Below are 16,500 nucleotides of genomic sequence, written 5' to 3'. Positions count from 1 at the left end.
ATATTTAAAAGTGCACAACATACGCAAGAGGACTGAGAATGGGTTTAGGAAAGGGGAATCTTGCTTGATATAATATTAGAATTCTTTGAGAATAAGGAGGAAATAGTGATTGCAATATATTTAGACTTTCCGAATGTTTTGACAAGGTAAAACGCATAAGTTTAATAAACAAGATAAGAGCCAGTCATTTCGGAGGTACGATATTTACACAAAGAGAGAATTGTTGTAATCACAATCATAAGAGTGTTCGATTGCGAGTTTTACTTTACAATGTAACAAATGGAGTATAATGTGGGGAAACGTGAAGTTATTCACTTTGGTCATAAGAGTAAAGAAACAATGTTTTTGAAATTGTGTGAAATTTGTAAACACTATTCAAAGGCACTTAAATGCAATTGTGTAAGATAAACAAGGTTATTTTCCTGCTGTGAAGGCAGGCTAAATGTTGTCCCTGATTTGCTGTGGTTTAGAGCATATAAATAAGAAATTCTTGTAATAATTTGTACAGAATTTTGAAACGGTTGCACCGGGAATATTGTGTACAGTTTTGGCCTTGCTTGTATTGGAGATGGTGCACTCTAGATTTGCTAAGTTGGGTACCTGGCCTGAGAGAATTCTTCTGTGATGCAAGGCTGCGTAAATTGAGCTTCTACAATTGGACGTCAGAAACAGGATCAAAGGGTAGCGTAGGTGTCTGGAAGGACTGCTGTTTAGAGCGATGGGTTGAATTGCCTGCTTCCACTGTTGAGATCCAATGATTCTACTAGTGGATTATCACATAAATCAGTGTCGCGGGACACAAAATATTTACAACATATATTAATGACTTAGATGAGGGAAGTGAACATACTGTAGGCAAGTTGGCGAATGACACAAACATTGGAGAGGAGGCAAGTGGTTATCATGATGTAAAAAACGGTTTGCATAAGGATATAGACTGGACAGAGAACGTGAAATTTTGCTATTGATAAATTAGAATTTATATAAAAAAGTGAGGTTATGCATTTTGGCAGGAAAAATGGAGCAGCTGAGTATTACTAAAATACAGATAAAATTCAGAAATCTTTAGAACTGATATGGAAGTCTTCACCCTAGAATGACGAAAAGCTAGCCTTTAATTTCAGGGACAATGAAAGCAAACGCAACGTAGGGTTTTGTTCAAAAATTAATGAAACATTGAGAGAAGGAATAAAAAGGTAGAATATATGAATGCGTGGCTGAGGAGCAGTTGCAGGTTCACGGATACACATTTTCGATCAATGAGATCTCAACAGCGCTGGAAATTACCTGAATAAGATGAACATGTTTCACATGAATTGGGAGCGGACTAATATTCTTGCAGGGAAATGTTCTGGCGGTACCCTGAAATTTCAAAACAAGACAGGGTTGATTTGGGAATCAACACAAAAGCGAGGAAAGGGCTGGTTGGGGATGGTACAATAGATAATGTGAACAATTCTAAGATTCAATGACGACAGCAGCTTGGGAAAAATGAAGTAAGACTGCTAACTTGCATTTACTTCAAAACAAAGGGCCTGATAGGTGAGGTAGGTAAATATAGGGCATGGATGGCATTGTGGACTGGGGATAGCATAGTCCCTCCAGAAATGTGGCTCAGTGATGAACAGGTCTGGCAGCATACTGTTCTGAGGTATAAATACTACAGAATGGACAGACAGGGGTGCAGGGACAAGAGAGAAGGAGGAATGGTACTTTTAGCTCAGCAGAGCACTGCACATGGATGTCAGTGGATATTCCTGGATGACTGCCAAGAGAAGTTGTATGGATGGAACTTAAAAAGAAGATAGGGGTGATCCTTTCCCTGGGATTGTATAATAGGTCGCCAACAGTCAATGGGAAATTCGCAAGTCAATGTGTCAGGAGGTCTCAGCTGTCTGTAAGAACAACAGGATGATCGTCGGGGATTTCAATTTTCCAAACATAGTTTGGGATTATCATTGTGGTAAGATCTTGCATGGGGATTGATTTTTTAACTGTAAACAAGAAAACTTTCTTTTTCTATATGTGGATACACGTATTAGAGTTTGTGCAATACTTGACATTCTGTTGGGCAACAATGCAGGACATGTGACTGAGATGTGCACTTCGGAGGGAAAGAACTTAATTATAGTAGTTTTCAAGTAGTTATGAGAAAGGATAGAACGGATTTTAAAAAGACAATTTTCGAAATTGGAGTGAGGCCAAGTTTAACGGTGTTAGAAAGGAACTTTGCAAAATTCGTTGGGGGGGTTGCTATTTGCAGTTAACGGAATGGTTGGGAATTGGGAAGAGTTTAAGAACGAGAAAAGGGAATTCAGTAATAATGTGTTCCTGTTTGTGTGCAGGGCAAGCCTTGTGCCTGTCGGGAAAGCTGGATAGCGAGAAAAATTGAGAGCCTAGCTTAGAAAAAGAAGGGGTCATATATCAGATAAAGACAGCTGGAATCGAGTGAATCCCTAAAAGAGTATCGCGCAGTAGGAATACCAATAAGAAAGAAATCATGTGGGTAAAAATAATGAGACATGGAAGTTCTTTGGCAATTAGAGTTAAAGAGACTTTTTAAAAATTCCTGTAATTACAATAGGGGTAATAGAATAACTACAGAGAGAATAAAGCCAGGTTACTGTTTTTGTGTGGGACCATAGGTGTGGATGACACACTAAATGAATATTTTGCGTTAATATTTACAGTAGACAGGTGCACAGAAGCTAAGAAACTTGGGAAATAAATATTGATGCCTTACAAAGCGATCATCTGACAGACGAAGAGGTGTTGGAGGTCTAAAAACAGAAAACCAGAGGTAAGTCCCTGAGGCCTGATCAGGTGTTTGCACGAACCTTATGGGAACCGAGGGAAGAGATTCCTGAGCCCTTTGGTGCGATATCTGTATCATTGATGATCATGGTTAACGTGCTGGAAGACTGGAGAGTGGCTAATTTGATGGTATTATTTAATAAGGTTGTAAGAAAAAGAAAGCAGGTCACCATGGAGGTTTGGGCCATTATCCACAGATACTGCCAGACGTGCTGAGCTTTTCCAACAATTTCCACTTTTGTTTTTATTACACAGCATCAGCAGTTCTTTTGTTCTTTTTTATTTCATATGTGGGGAATGTTGCCTTTTGCATTGGAGGCATGTTAAAACATAACAACGTAAGAACATAAGAAATGCGAGCCACCTAGCCCCACGAACTTGCTCCGCCTTTTAATTACATTATGGATGATCTTTTCATGGACTGAGCTTCACTTACCCACCAGCGTTCTATATCCTTTAATTCACTGACGGTTCAAAATATATTTATCTTCGCTTCAAAACAAATCAACGAGATAGCCTCAACTGCTTCACTGAGAAGAGATTTACACAGATTCACAACCCTTTTGGTGAAGACGTTCTTCATCATTTCAGTCATAAAATTGTTCCCACTTAGTTTGAGGCTATGCCCTTCCGAGTTCTAATTTACTCACGTTAGTGGAAACAGACTCTCTGTTTCTATGTTACCAATCCCTTCTTACTTTCACCTGAGAGAGCTCCCCACACCCAAGTATTCTTTTAAATTACAATAAGTGTAGTCCCTCTCTGCTCAATCTCTCCTCATTTACCAATCCTCTCAATTCCAGAATCAACATAGTCAACCTCCTCTTCACTTCCTCCAGTGCCAGTACATAGTTTCTCATCTAAGGAGCCAAACATCATACACAGTAATCCAGGTATGGCCTCACCAGCACCTAATACATCTTCAAAATTACCTCTTTGACTTTTAACTTCACCCGTTTCGCAATGAGGGACAATATTACATTTAACATCTTCATTCGCTGTTGCAAAAGCAAGCCACCTTTTTGAGTTTCATGTACAAAGACACCCAGGTACCACTGCAGAGCTGCATGCTGCATTTTATCTGACATGTGACGATAGTCTATTTTGCTGTTAGTCGTTTCAAATAAGATGACCTCACATTGACCAACATTGAACTCCTTTTCCTGACTCTTGCTCACTCACTTAACTTATCAATAACCCCAGCAGACGTTCAGCCTCTCCTGCATGTTTTCCTCTACCATTCATCTTACTGCTGGCTGTGAACTATGGCACTCTTCACTTGGTCTCTAACTTGAAATCATCCACGTAAATTGCAAACCATTGTGGTCCCGACACTGACCCCAAGACACATCACGAGGTACTGATCGCCAACAGGAAAAACACACATTTATCGCAGTTTATGCGTTCTGTTAGTTAACCAATCTCTAACCACAGTAATACATTCCCCGTCATGCCGCCCAGCTTCACATTATACAGCAGCCTTTTGTGTAGCACCTTGTTGAACGTTTTTTTTGTAATCTAGATACGCTATATCCATTCTCCACGATGTTTGTAATGTCCTCAAAGAATTCCAGTTCATCTGTTAAACATGACTTGTCTTTTATGAAACCATGCTCCATCCATCTGATGAGTCAATTTCTATCCAGATACCTCGCGATTTCATCCTTGATGACCCATTCAAACATTTCCCCGTCTATAGACGCTAAGCTAACGGGTCTATAGTTACCCATCTTTTGTCGATCCACATTCTTAACTGTGTCGTCACATTTGCTGTTTTTCAATCGCTGGAACTGCCACAGAATCCTTCAACTTTTGCTAAATATCACGACCACATTTGTTATATCCCCCATCTTTTTTTTTAATCCTGCATGTTCCACAGGCATCAGTGCTGGTTCTGCTTTTGCTCATGTTTTATAGATAAATTAAATGAGAATTTAGAAGGTATGGTTAATACGTTTGTGGATGGCAGCAAAATTGCTGTTGGAGTTGACAGTGAAGACGATTTCAAAGACCACAAAGGCATCTTAATTGTTTGGGTCAACGGGTTGAGGATTGGCAAATAGTACTTAATTTGGATTAGTGTAATGTATTGTTTTTCGTCAGGTCTTGCCAAATTAAAATATTAGTGTTGTAAAACAGACAGAAGTAGAGGCTTTGATACTTGATTCTTTGAAATTTGTATCATATGGAGATACGTTGGCTAAGACGCCACTTACCATGCTTGTATTCATTGCTCAGAGCTTGTAGTATAGGAGCTTGTAGTTGTCGGAAGGGCATTATCAATATCGAACCGGTTAGAAAGCATTTACCAGGTTTTTTGCGCCTTAATCTACTAAGAGAGAGTAGACCTTTTCACAGAAGAGTAGGAGTTCAAAAGGTAATCTTATACAGATGCTTTAGTTTCATCATATAAGTTATATATAAGGTGAACAGCGGGTGTCTTTCCCCTGTGGTGGATGTTTCCAGGACTAGGCGACATATTTTGCAAGGGAGAGGAGCAAGATTGTTTTTTTTTAAAAATGATGCCACGAGCATTTATTTTTACATGGAATGTTTCATGAGCGGAATGAAATTCCAGTGTAAATGATGGACCCTGGTGCAGTTACATAACTTAAAAGTCATTTAGAGAAAGTACATGAATAAGTAGGGTATGGAGAAATATGGGCGATGTGCAGGCAATTGGGACAGTTTTACTTTGGGATTGTTTTTGGCATGGACTTGGTTGATCGAAGGATCTGAATCTTTGACTGTATGAGTGGCAAATTGAATTTAATTTACATAAATATGTTGCATGTTCGTAAGACAAACAAGGGCAGAACTTATAAATTTATTCTCTTGGGGAGTGTTGGTGAGCAAAGAGACCAAATGGTACTGGTGCATAATTAATTGACAGGGGAGATGTAGGTAGACGGAGTTGAAGAAGGTATTTAGCATGTTGCCTTTATTGGTCAGAAGATTAAGTGTTAGAATTCAGATATCATGTATCAGTTCTACACAATATTTGTGAGACCACTTTTAGAATGTTCTCTATAATTCTGCCCGATCATGTATGTGAAAGATTTTGTTCAGAGGCTGCACAAGAGATTGACAAGGATGATGCCAGGACTGGAACGTTTAATCTATAAGGTTAGGTTGAATGTGCTGGGGCTCTTCCATTCAATGCAGCGACAGAAGCTGAGAGGTGGCCTGAACAAGATTTATAAAATCATGAGGGGAATTGATATGGCGAATAGCCGAGGTGTTTTTCTGAGAGTGGTGAAGTCCCAAACTAGAGGATATAGGACTGAGGTGAAAGGATAAACGTTTGAAGAGATCCTGACGGGTAACTGTTTCATGCAGAGGGTGGTGCCTGCATGGAATAAGCTGCCAGAGGAAGTGGTGGCGGCTGGTACAATTACAGCATGTTACATGCTCCTCGATGTGCGTATGAACAGGAAACATTTAAAGGAATGTGAGCCAAATGTTTGGCAAACGTTACTTGGCCAGATTGCGATATCTGGTTGGCACAGATGGATTGGACCGAAGGATCTGGTTCTGTGCTGTATAATTCGATGATAATAAGGTTTAATAAAACTTATGAAGAGCTCGAGTCATCGAACACTGGATTACTGTGAACTCTTCAGGGACTCCTATCGAAGACAAGATTAAATTGAATGCGAGATAATTCACATGAGGTTTTGTAGACTGATCCTGAGGATGGACGGACTTCTTCTGTGGAGAGATTGAATAGTTTGGACCTGTTCTAAATTGTACAAAGAAGATTCAGTGGAGACATTCTTCAACATCAATTATTTTCAGGAAGCTTGATGGGTAAAATGGAGAAATGTCGTTACATTTTGTGGTAGGCCAGGTCATTGAGTATACTTCAAACTGACAAAGATAAGTTACTGGTATCAAAAGGTATGGGGAATGATGTTGAGAAATTTCTTCGCTATGACTGAATTGTGGAGCAGACCCGATAGGCTGAATGGCCTACTTTCAGCTCCTATGTCTTCTGGTAGAGTTGAGGAGCTGGGAGTATGAATTAAACGTTCCAAATTTAAGGTAGCCAAAAATTGCCTTCCCCAGAATTCAGTAAACATCTGGTATTCTTTACCACAGTATACAGACGAGGTTGGGTCATTAATATTTTCAAGGGTGAAATGGACGAATTTTGAAGAGATAAAGTTATCAATGTTTACAGGGAAATAGGCTGAAAAGTAGAGGCGAGGATTATCTGTTCAAAAATAATGTCATTGAATGGAAGACTAAACTCTATTGGCTGAATGGCATGCTTCTGTTTATTTATAATTGACCTGATCACGAAGTCAGTTTTTCTCTCAGAATTAATATAGACCAATTTTAAATTTTCCCTTAGTTTCATGCTTTGCCAGTTAACTGTTTGGTGGCATTGCATCCTTTCTGTAATTCAATGACTACATTTACGTCCCTCTCCGTTCTGTTGAAAATTTATCAAGCAAAACGAAGTGTATTACAGAGCAGTTTGAAGACCGATTAAAACTACATTGAAATTAATTAGTCATACATGGAGGCATGTGGAACATGGAGTACACACATATTACACATGTCACATACTAAAGCTCCCTGCACATACATAAAACACTGCAAGACTTATTTTAATTAAAAATTGGCGTGTGTGTTGCATCTGAAGATTGTTATCGACATGTGTAGCAAAAATTCGATGCATACTTTTGTTCTCTTTTTATTATGATATCATCATTCTGAAATCAGGAAGAAGTTCAAAGCATTTTTAATTTGATTCCCAACAGTGTGGAAACAGGCCCTTCGGCCCAACCTAACTCTCCAAAGCGTAACTCACCCACAGCGATTCCTTCTGACGAATTCACGTAGCGCTATGGGCAATACACCATCGTCAATTCACCCGACCTGCACATATTTTGATTGTGGGAGGAAACCCACACAGACACGGGGAGAATGTACAATTCTACCGAGAGCGTCGGCTGAGGCTGGAATCGAACCTGGAACGCTGGGGGGGTGAGGCAACAGTGCTAAGCACTGAGCCACCAGGCCAACCACTGAGCCACCGTTCATCAGATGTTTTGTGAGATTGTGCAGCTCACGTATGTCCTAGGTAAATCTTCCTCTACATTGTGTAATGCATTACAATCAGGTCAAATACATTTTGGTTCGGACGCATTGTATAGATACATCCACGATTTCCTTGAAAACACCCCAGGGTATCTACGATACAGTCGTTACAGAATAAATGTCCCCTTCACTTTTATATTAATCATTCCCTGATTTGTAGTAAAGTTTAATAATCGAGTAAATATGCATTAGACTTACACATCAAGAATTACGCAGTCCAGACTAATACTCATGATTTGGAGATGCCTGTGTTGGACTGGGGTGTACAAAGTTAAAAATGACACAACACCAGAATAATACTGGTGAGATACAAGAAAAAGCCCTTTCAACACAATCACGATGAAGTCGCATAGCTTCAATAACACTGCACGTTAAATGCTGAGCAAAAAATCCTTGCGTGGCTTGCTATCAAACGCTTCCAGATCACTTAATACTCAGACAAGGTTTGGAGAAAATCTGGCTGTACTGATTCAAATCTCTCTGGAAATAATGTGTGTTGTTGAGATGATATGTTGGTGAGGCTTTAACTTCATATTGTTGAGCAAATATGGTCTGGTGGTGGAGAGGCAAAATACGGAATGAGACATTTAAGAAGAAGGGAGAAAGGAAAAGGGAAAGAGAGAAAGAGAGACGGACAGAAATGTGGGCTGGACTGCTATATTTCGGAATTACAATTTTTCTGACTAAAAATGAAAATTCATATCATTTTGATTGTACAAATATTATTTGATGTTTTTTTGATCTATAACCTATTGAGAGTTCTATTTCTGTGTTTATTTACATAAACGTTTCGTTGGTTTCAAGGAAGACTTGATGGCAGCAAAGGCAGATGAACGAAGTTATTTATTACTTCGTTTTAAACCAAAGCAAGTTTATTTTAAGAATGTTGACATTTGCCAGAAGTGAATAAAAATTTAATGCAAATCAATTGGAATATATGTTATATATTTGGGAATGATAAGAGCAATTTTAAAGTTTAATTTCGATTAAGAATTCAGTTCTGAAATTCTGCAATTAATTATTTCTATCCAACTGGATTTACTCTGAATGTCCTATTGATTAAGCTTGTAGTCCGGTTCGACAGGAAAATATCTGATGGTGCAACATAACTCAAAATGCGTTTTGGAATACTGACATCAAATATTTGAAAAGTCATCAGGAAATGCCACAGCAATTTCATTTAGTTCATATAATTGTTGCGAGGGTTAGTCACTCTTGCATTTTCTTTTATTCTTCCATACAACGAATCCCTATCCAATTTCCCATTTTGGTAATTGCGAAGCTCACTTCAGAATAGACACAATTACTCTGTGGTGGGTCTGGAGTAACATGTAGGCCGGACTAGCTATCGGCAACATATGTTATTTTTTCCCCCAATGGTCATTCCTGAACCAGCTGTTATTGTATTTTTCCATTGACTGTGGTAACATTATCACCGTTAGGCTTTTTCATTCCAGGATCGCTTTGAATTCAAATTTCATCCGCGGAAAACGGTTGAATAACAACTCCTGTCCACTCAATATCAAACTGGATATCGGAAATACTGGTCCAGTGATATTACTACTGCGATTGTGATGTTGGCAATACAGTAAGCAGACACAGAAAGCTGTCACACATCGACATGCAATCATTCTGATATTTTACATCATGATTAAAGGTAAAAAAATGCAATACTGCGAAAGTTCTCATTCGAGGCAAAAGTGAGGACTGCAGATGTTGGGGATTAGAATGGAGAGCGTGGTGCTGGAAAAGCACAGCGATTCAGGCAGAATCCTATGAGCAGGAGAATCAACGTTTCGGGCAAAATCTTTTCATCAGGAATTCCCTTTGAGTTTACAGCAATATTAGGGGAATTTTGCATGCAATCATTAATCTAAAGTCGATACCAATTCTCGACCTGTACAATGTGACTGAACTGTGTTTTAGGTCCCACATTTTCATTCTCTTTCTGTTTCAGATTTCTAAACACGACAGTACTGGCAGTTTTTGAATTCTTGCTTGCAATTTTAAAAAAATAATGGCGTGTAGATTGAAGAAGAGCTTTCAGGTGATGCTGTTCCCATGTATCTGCTGATCTTATCCGTCGAGATGGAGGTGCGAATGGGAAATGCGCTGTCTAAAGTCATGCGTCATGACAGCTGTGTGTATTGTAGGCCTTGAATACCGCAGGTACTGAGTGGCAGATTTGGAGGAAATTGATATTTGTGAATCTGCTGCTCACCGAGCAGGGTGCTGGAAGATTGAAAGCTTGTTGAGTGAAATTGTAGCTGCACCAGTCAAATGAAGGAGTATGCGATCACACTACTGATGTCAGCCTTTTAGAGAGTTAATTGGCTATTGAAGTCAGGTGGGTGAGTTCAACGCTGCAGTGTTTCTCGCCTATGGCCTGCTGTTATAGCATTGCATTTATATGAAGTATCCAGTTCAGTTTCTGGTTATTTTATGACGCATAATGTTGATAGTGGACGATTGACTGATGGGAGCACGATTAAATTTTGAGGGGTTTTATTTCAGTTCTTTCTTATTTTGATTATCATTTTCTGGTATTTTTCTGAAATGAATGCTACTTGCCACTTCTCAGCCTAAAAAAATGTGTTGCTGGAAAAGCACAGCAGGTCAGGCAGCATCCAAGGAGCAGGAGAATCGACGTTTCTGAAGAAGGGCTGCGCTTTTCCAGCAACACATTTTTCCGGTCTGATCTCCAGCGTCTTCAGTCCTCACTTACTTCTAATCCTAAGTCTGCATTCTGTCTAGACCTTGTTCAACTTGAAAATGGACTGCTTTTGTGTGCAAGTAGTCCCAAATGAAACTATGATCGGTGCATATTTCTCTTCTGATGTTATGATGGAGGGAATGTCATTGATGATGGAGCTAAGAATGGGTGGTCCTGGAACTCTTGCTTTCGGAAATCCAACAGAGATGTCCTTTGACTGAGATGACTCACCTCCAAAACGAGAAACATCTTCCAATATGAGAGGTATGACACCAGGCAACGAAGAGTTTGCCACCAAAAACCCATTGATTATCGTTTTGCTAGGGTTCTAAAATACCGCACGCAGATAACTGTGACCTCAATGTCAAGGGCTTTCACCATTCCCTCACTTCTGGAACACAGTTTTTTTGTCAATGTTTAAATCAAGTCTGCAATTCGTTCTGGAGCTGAGTGGACCTTGCATAAACCACATTGTGCGTCAGTGCCCAAGTTATTGCTGAGCCAGTGCTGCTTAATCTTTCTGTTGACCGTATCTTCCCACGCCTAACCCATGAATGAGAATCAACGGATAGGTCAGAAACTCACCAGGCCAGTTTGTCCTATTGTTTGTGCACAGGACATGCATAGACTATTCTGCATTTTATCAGATCGATGTCAGTGTTTTGATGAGCACAAGCCGTCAATATTATTGGCAGAATCTTGTCAGTCTCCATAACATTTGTGGTAACTAGTGCCCTCCTAGAGTGTCTTGACTTCATGTGGACAGAATCAGATTGGCTGAAGACAGGTATATTTCATGGTAGTGACCGGATGAGCCCGAGATGGATCACACAATTGATACCTCAGAATGAAGGTTGTTACAAATGTTTTATTCTTAACTTCTTCATTTATGTGTTGTGCTCTCAATCATAGAGGATGGTAAGATCTCTGCAGCCTAGTTCTCTGATGACTTGTTTAATTATCTACCATAGTCCACAGCTTGATGTAGTAGCACTGTGCAGCTTAGAACAGATTTTCCAGAAAAAAATCCTCTAGCGAAAAAATTTCCAGACCATCGCCTCTCTATATGATGCAAAGCAAGAGATTGTTTATCCTTTGCAGTTTGTAGGTTCCAACCATGCGTCACATATTCTCTAGAAACGATCCTCCTTGAAAATGCTTCACTTCACAGGCTCCTAGAAAATACTTTATTTTCAGTTCTTCTGCCTAATACGAAAGGTCATCGATATCATGCTGCATTCTAAGGTTTTCCTCCTAGTTAACGACAGAGCCATACATCTTTCGTCAAATCTTTGAATTAACTGATCAAAAATGCTACTTTCCGCACGAGATCGTTAATGTACACTGTAAACAGCAAAGGACCCAACACCAAAGTCGTGAACTAAGTCACTGGCTACGAGGTTTCTTTATTAAGTGTACCTTCGACCATTTTTGTTTGCTTTCTGCCACGAAATGCACTTCAGATGCCTTTCCCAAACTGCACCGTATCCCCTCTGCTCTTAACTTGTTGAAGATGCAAGACTTTTTCAAAAACCTGATTGAAATCATGAAGTATTGCATCCATTGTTTATCCTCATCCACAAACCTCATTGCCTACTCGGAAGTCTGCATCAGGCATACTCGATATGATATCACTGCCACCAAATCCGTGTTGAATATTAATGGTTACACCTGGCAATTCCACCTTTTACCGAATGCTGTCTCTGATATGTATTTTTCCCATTTATTTTGCTGGCACCGATACTGGACTCAGTGTAGCTTATTAATTGCTCCTGCCAGTAATGCCTGAATAATTGTTCAATCGTCACTATAGCTGACGTCTAGTAGTCTAGCATTTACCCTTTGTACAGGCATGATTTGAAAATTGATATGATGACCCCTACAATCTATCATCTTGCCTACTTTACCGGGACGAGTAGCTTTTGCAATTTCATGCTCAATAAAACGGCTATAACTTTTTTTTAATTTCCATTGAAACTTCTTGAAGGATCACAACTGAATTACTTGATTTATATATCTCTATCAGTCTATCTCATAAATACAGATGTGAACTAATATATCAAAAAATAACCAAAACGATCCAGCACTATGATGTCTGGCTGTTTAGTTTCAACATGGTCCCAATTTTGCCCCCATTACGTTTTTGCTAATTGTATACTCAAATTTAAATTTCTTCAATTAAATTTGTTTTTAAACAAGGCACCCTCTTGGCTTTCCTAATTCATTTTTAAGCAACCTATATACGTTTCTCGGGTATGTTTCTGGTATAGTGTTGTAAACTTAGATTTTTGTCTTTCACAATTCTTTATATTCCTTAATATGTCGTAACCTTCAGAATATGTGCTAAAAGTGTTCACACGTGGGGAATGTTATCGCCTGCACAATTTATTATTTCTCATTGGAAATACTCCCAGTGTTCTGATGCAAGTCTCCTTCAAGTATTTACTCCCACGCCACTTTGATTACATTCAGTTTTTTTCTCAATAAAATCGGCTGTGCCCCAATTCAAGACTTTTATTCATCAACTTTTCTAAAACTATTCAATCTGCTGACCTATCACCTGTCAGTGTGCAATTACATAGATTCATATTCCGTGATGCTATTATTCTCTTTGAACTGTGTATTGTGACCGCAGAGGATTTTTCACTCTGCAGAAACTACCTCGGCAGTATATGCTGTAGTATCTACTCAAACGTCTGATTCAACGCCATTATTAATTCTTCCATTAAATTATTTACTCACTCACTTTAATTAGTTCTGCTTTCACATCTTCAAAATTGTCCTTGTTTAATTTAATAGTATTAATGTTGGGAGCTCTGCTTGTGACCTCAGAACAAACAGAAAATTCATAAGGCGATCGCCACGACATGGGTCATTATTTAATCCAACCTCATGGCGTAACACTGGAGCTACTGAACCATTAAATCTCTTTCCTTTCTCTCAGGAACTTGACGAACACACTTACTCAAGTCTTAAGTCTCTTCTTGATATCTTGCATGAATTGAAGAAAAAAAGACAATAGCAAAATATCAACAGAGTAAAATCCAGGCAGAAAGCCCTGTTCTTTCTGATGCAACCTCTCGTTGCCTTTTACCAGAGATAGCGCTCAAGTTCCCTAAAGCTTTCTATGTTTAAACATAGGTGTATGAGTGAAAATACTTATTGTCATGTAGTTCCCTTTGCCTGATTATAACTCTCACATTATCTCGTTGACATCTTAATTTAAATTACTACAATTTAAATTATCTGTTGGATATATTGCTTCATTCTGGAAAATGGGAATGGAATCGAATGCAGTGTTGTTGCCAATAGAAATCTGGGCGTTTGTTCTTGACGCTGTCAGGGAGTATTTACCCTTACAGGCAGGAAGAATATTTGTGCTGATAACAGGAAAACGGCGCCTGGTGTGACATTCTCAGCTAATACAGAACTTCCTGTTTCTGTGTGCAAACAGCAACCCACAAAACACACTTCTGATCAGAAAATAAATCCAGGGGACACAATCAGGAGGAAACATCTGGCAGTTTGGCCTAGGTGAAGACACAGAGAACGTGGGGTGGTGTACGATCACATTGAAGTGACATTTATCAAAACGACGCTCACAGATCGACTTCTGTTCCACGGTCCAGTTCCAGTACGTCATTAAACGGATCTATGTACCATGTAACAAACTCAATCGATTCTCTAAAGCCTGGAACACATCGAATGCATCTTTTAATGTCTATAAACTTGTACTTTAGCTAACTCTTTAGATCTATGTGGAAAGCATTGCATGCAACATTACAGGACTCAACAACTAAAGGGCAATGAAATTGTAATTGGTCGACATATGGACGAAAATGAAATAGTGCAGGTTGGATGGGCTTCGGGTTGGTTTCAAAGGTCAGCCCAACGTCGAGAGCCAAAGATGTGGAATGTTCGTTTTTTCTATGTTGCCAGCTTTAGCTTATGTTTTCTGAATCTATCACCTCCCCAGCCGAATACATTCTATTTGATTTATTTCCTAGATTCCCGTAAACAAAATAAAGGCTAAGAATTATTTTGTACAAACTGGTATGTCAATGTGTTAGATTAACAGAATCAATATTCGGAGAGATAACCTTTTCTGTACCTAACTCTGACCGACACTGAATTCAAATAAAGCACAACACTATAGTTTCAAACTTTAAAATCTTCTCTCTTTGCAATAGTTCTTTCAAACTGTTAATTATTTTATTGATTCTTTCAGAAACTATTACTAAAAATCCATACTTTTACAAAGTTTCAAACACCATTAAAATTTGAGATATTGACATTTTTCCAGCCAGCTTCTGGTGTTTAATCTTCTTAGTCATAATTTAATTCAAGCAGCAGATTTCAACATTGGTTTCTCCAGTCACGGCCCTCGCGCTTCTATAAAATTGCAATGTGTTGCTAAGACCCAGACTGAATAGATTATTTTATGCTCCTGTTCATTTACAATGAATAAGTACAAAATAACCGACAATGAATTTGGGAAGATTTAACAGGATTTTTTCAATTTAAGCAGTAACAGAACATTTTGACATAATGCAGACAGAGTGGAGAGATTCGATTGCACTTCCCATTCCACTCTGCATGTCCTGCGCACTCCTGAATCACCCGACGCCTTGTGGAAGAACGCCTTATCTTCAGCCACAGGAACCTGCAACTACATGGTATAAATGTGGATTTCAACAGTTTCCATAATTCCCCTCACTCCACTTTATCCCAGTTCCAAACTTTCAACTCGGTACTGCCCTCATGACCTGACCTACCTGTCCAACTTCCTTCCTACGAATAATCCCCACTCTCCTCTCCGATCCATCACAATTACCGCTCCCTTCGTCTACCTATCGCACTCTCAGCTACCTTCATCCTGGTCATCTCTCCAATCCCTCGGCTCACATCCTCATTCCTAATGAAGGGCTTTTTCCAGATACAGCGAGTCTCCTGCTACTCGGATGCTACCTGACCAGCAGCACCTTTGCAGCAACACACTCTCGACTGCTGAAAAAACACATAAAGTGATATAAACTGACACCAGCCCGCTTTAGGTTACCACTGAGACAAAGTGCAGCGTTTAATATATATAGTCAATTGAAATAAATAAACCAACTATTTTAACCAAGGTACAAGACAGGGTAATTAAGAATAAACAAATAAAGACACTCGCATTTTCGAATAAATTAGAATAGTAATGTGAATTTGTGTCTCGACATTTTTCATCGCTAACTTAATCATTTCAAAGATGCCTGTGTTAAGTTTCTTGTGTCACTCTTCAGCCCATTTCACGATTCTCGTTGGAAGCTTATTAAATTCTGAACCATTTTCTTCCTGGTTCGCAGTGGTTGCTCGTTTCATAATATAACAAATAGTGCATTGATGCAACGTACTCCAATGTCTGAGTCCAAACATAAATGAAAGCAATCACTGGTTCAATCACTTATCTCTTCAAACCGTCAAAATGGATCTTCCTTGAGTCGAAAAAAATCTGCTTCTTGATCCATGATTCTAAAATCTGCTCGCATGTTTGTTGTGAAGGCCGTTTTCAAATAACACTTGAAGTGCAGCTGTTTGCAACAATCATATTAACCTCTCACGTGTTAGCCGGCACAAAAAAAAACAAGCATGTTGGTTAACACAAGATGCTCTGAGAAAATCCTTGGTGGATTTTTAAAATCCAGATGTTTTGCACCTATCACTGTGCAATGTCCTCAATTTTAAGTTGTGTCTGACTGGAGATGAATCTGACTGATTTCTGATGAAGCAAGGTGTGTGACTTTCACTTCATTAACGTATATTGCTGACCTGAGTTTAATAAAGGGATTTTTCCCAGGAATCGTCTTGGACCATTTATTAAATTT

Source organism: Chiloscyllium plagiosum, unplaced genomic scaffold, assembly GCF_037043375.1.
Source record: "Chiloscyllium plagiosum isolate Xiang-an unplaced genomic scaffold, Cpla_swu_hap1 HiC_scaffold_46, whole genome shotgun sequence".
In the NCBI taxonomy this organism is placed as follows: domain Eukaryota; kingdom Metazoa; phylum Chordata; class Chondrichthyes; order Orectolobiformes; family Hemiscylliidae; genus Chiloscyllium; species Chiloscyllium plagiosum.
The sequence above is the reverse complement of the archived record's forward strand: the minus strand, read 5'-3'. Positions refer to the sequence as shown.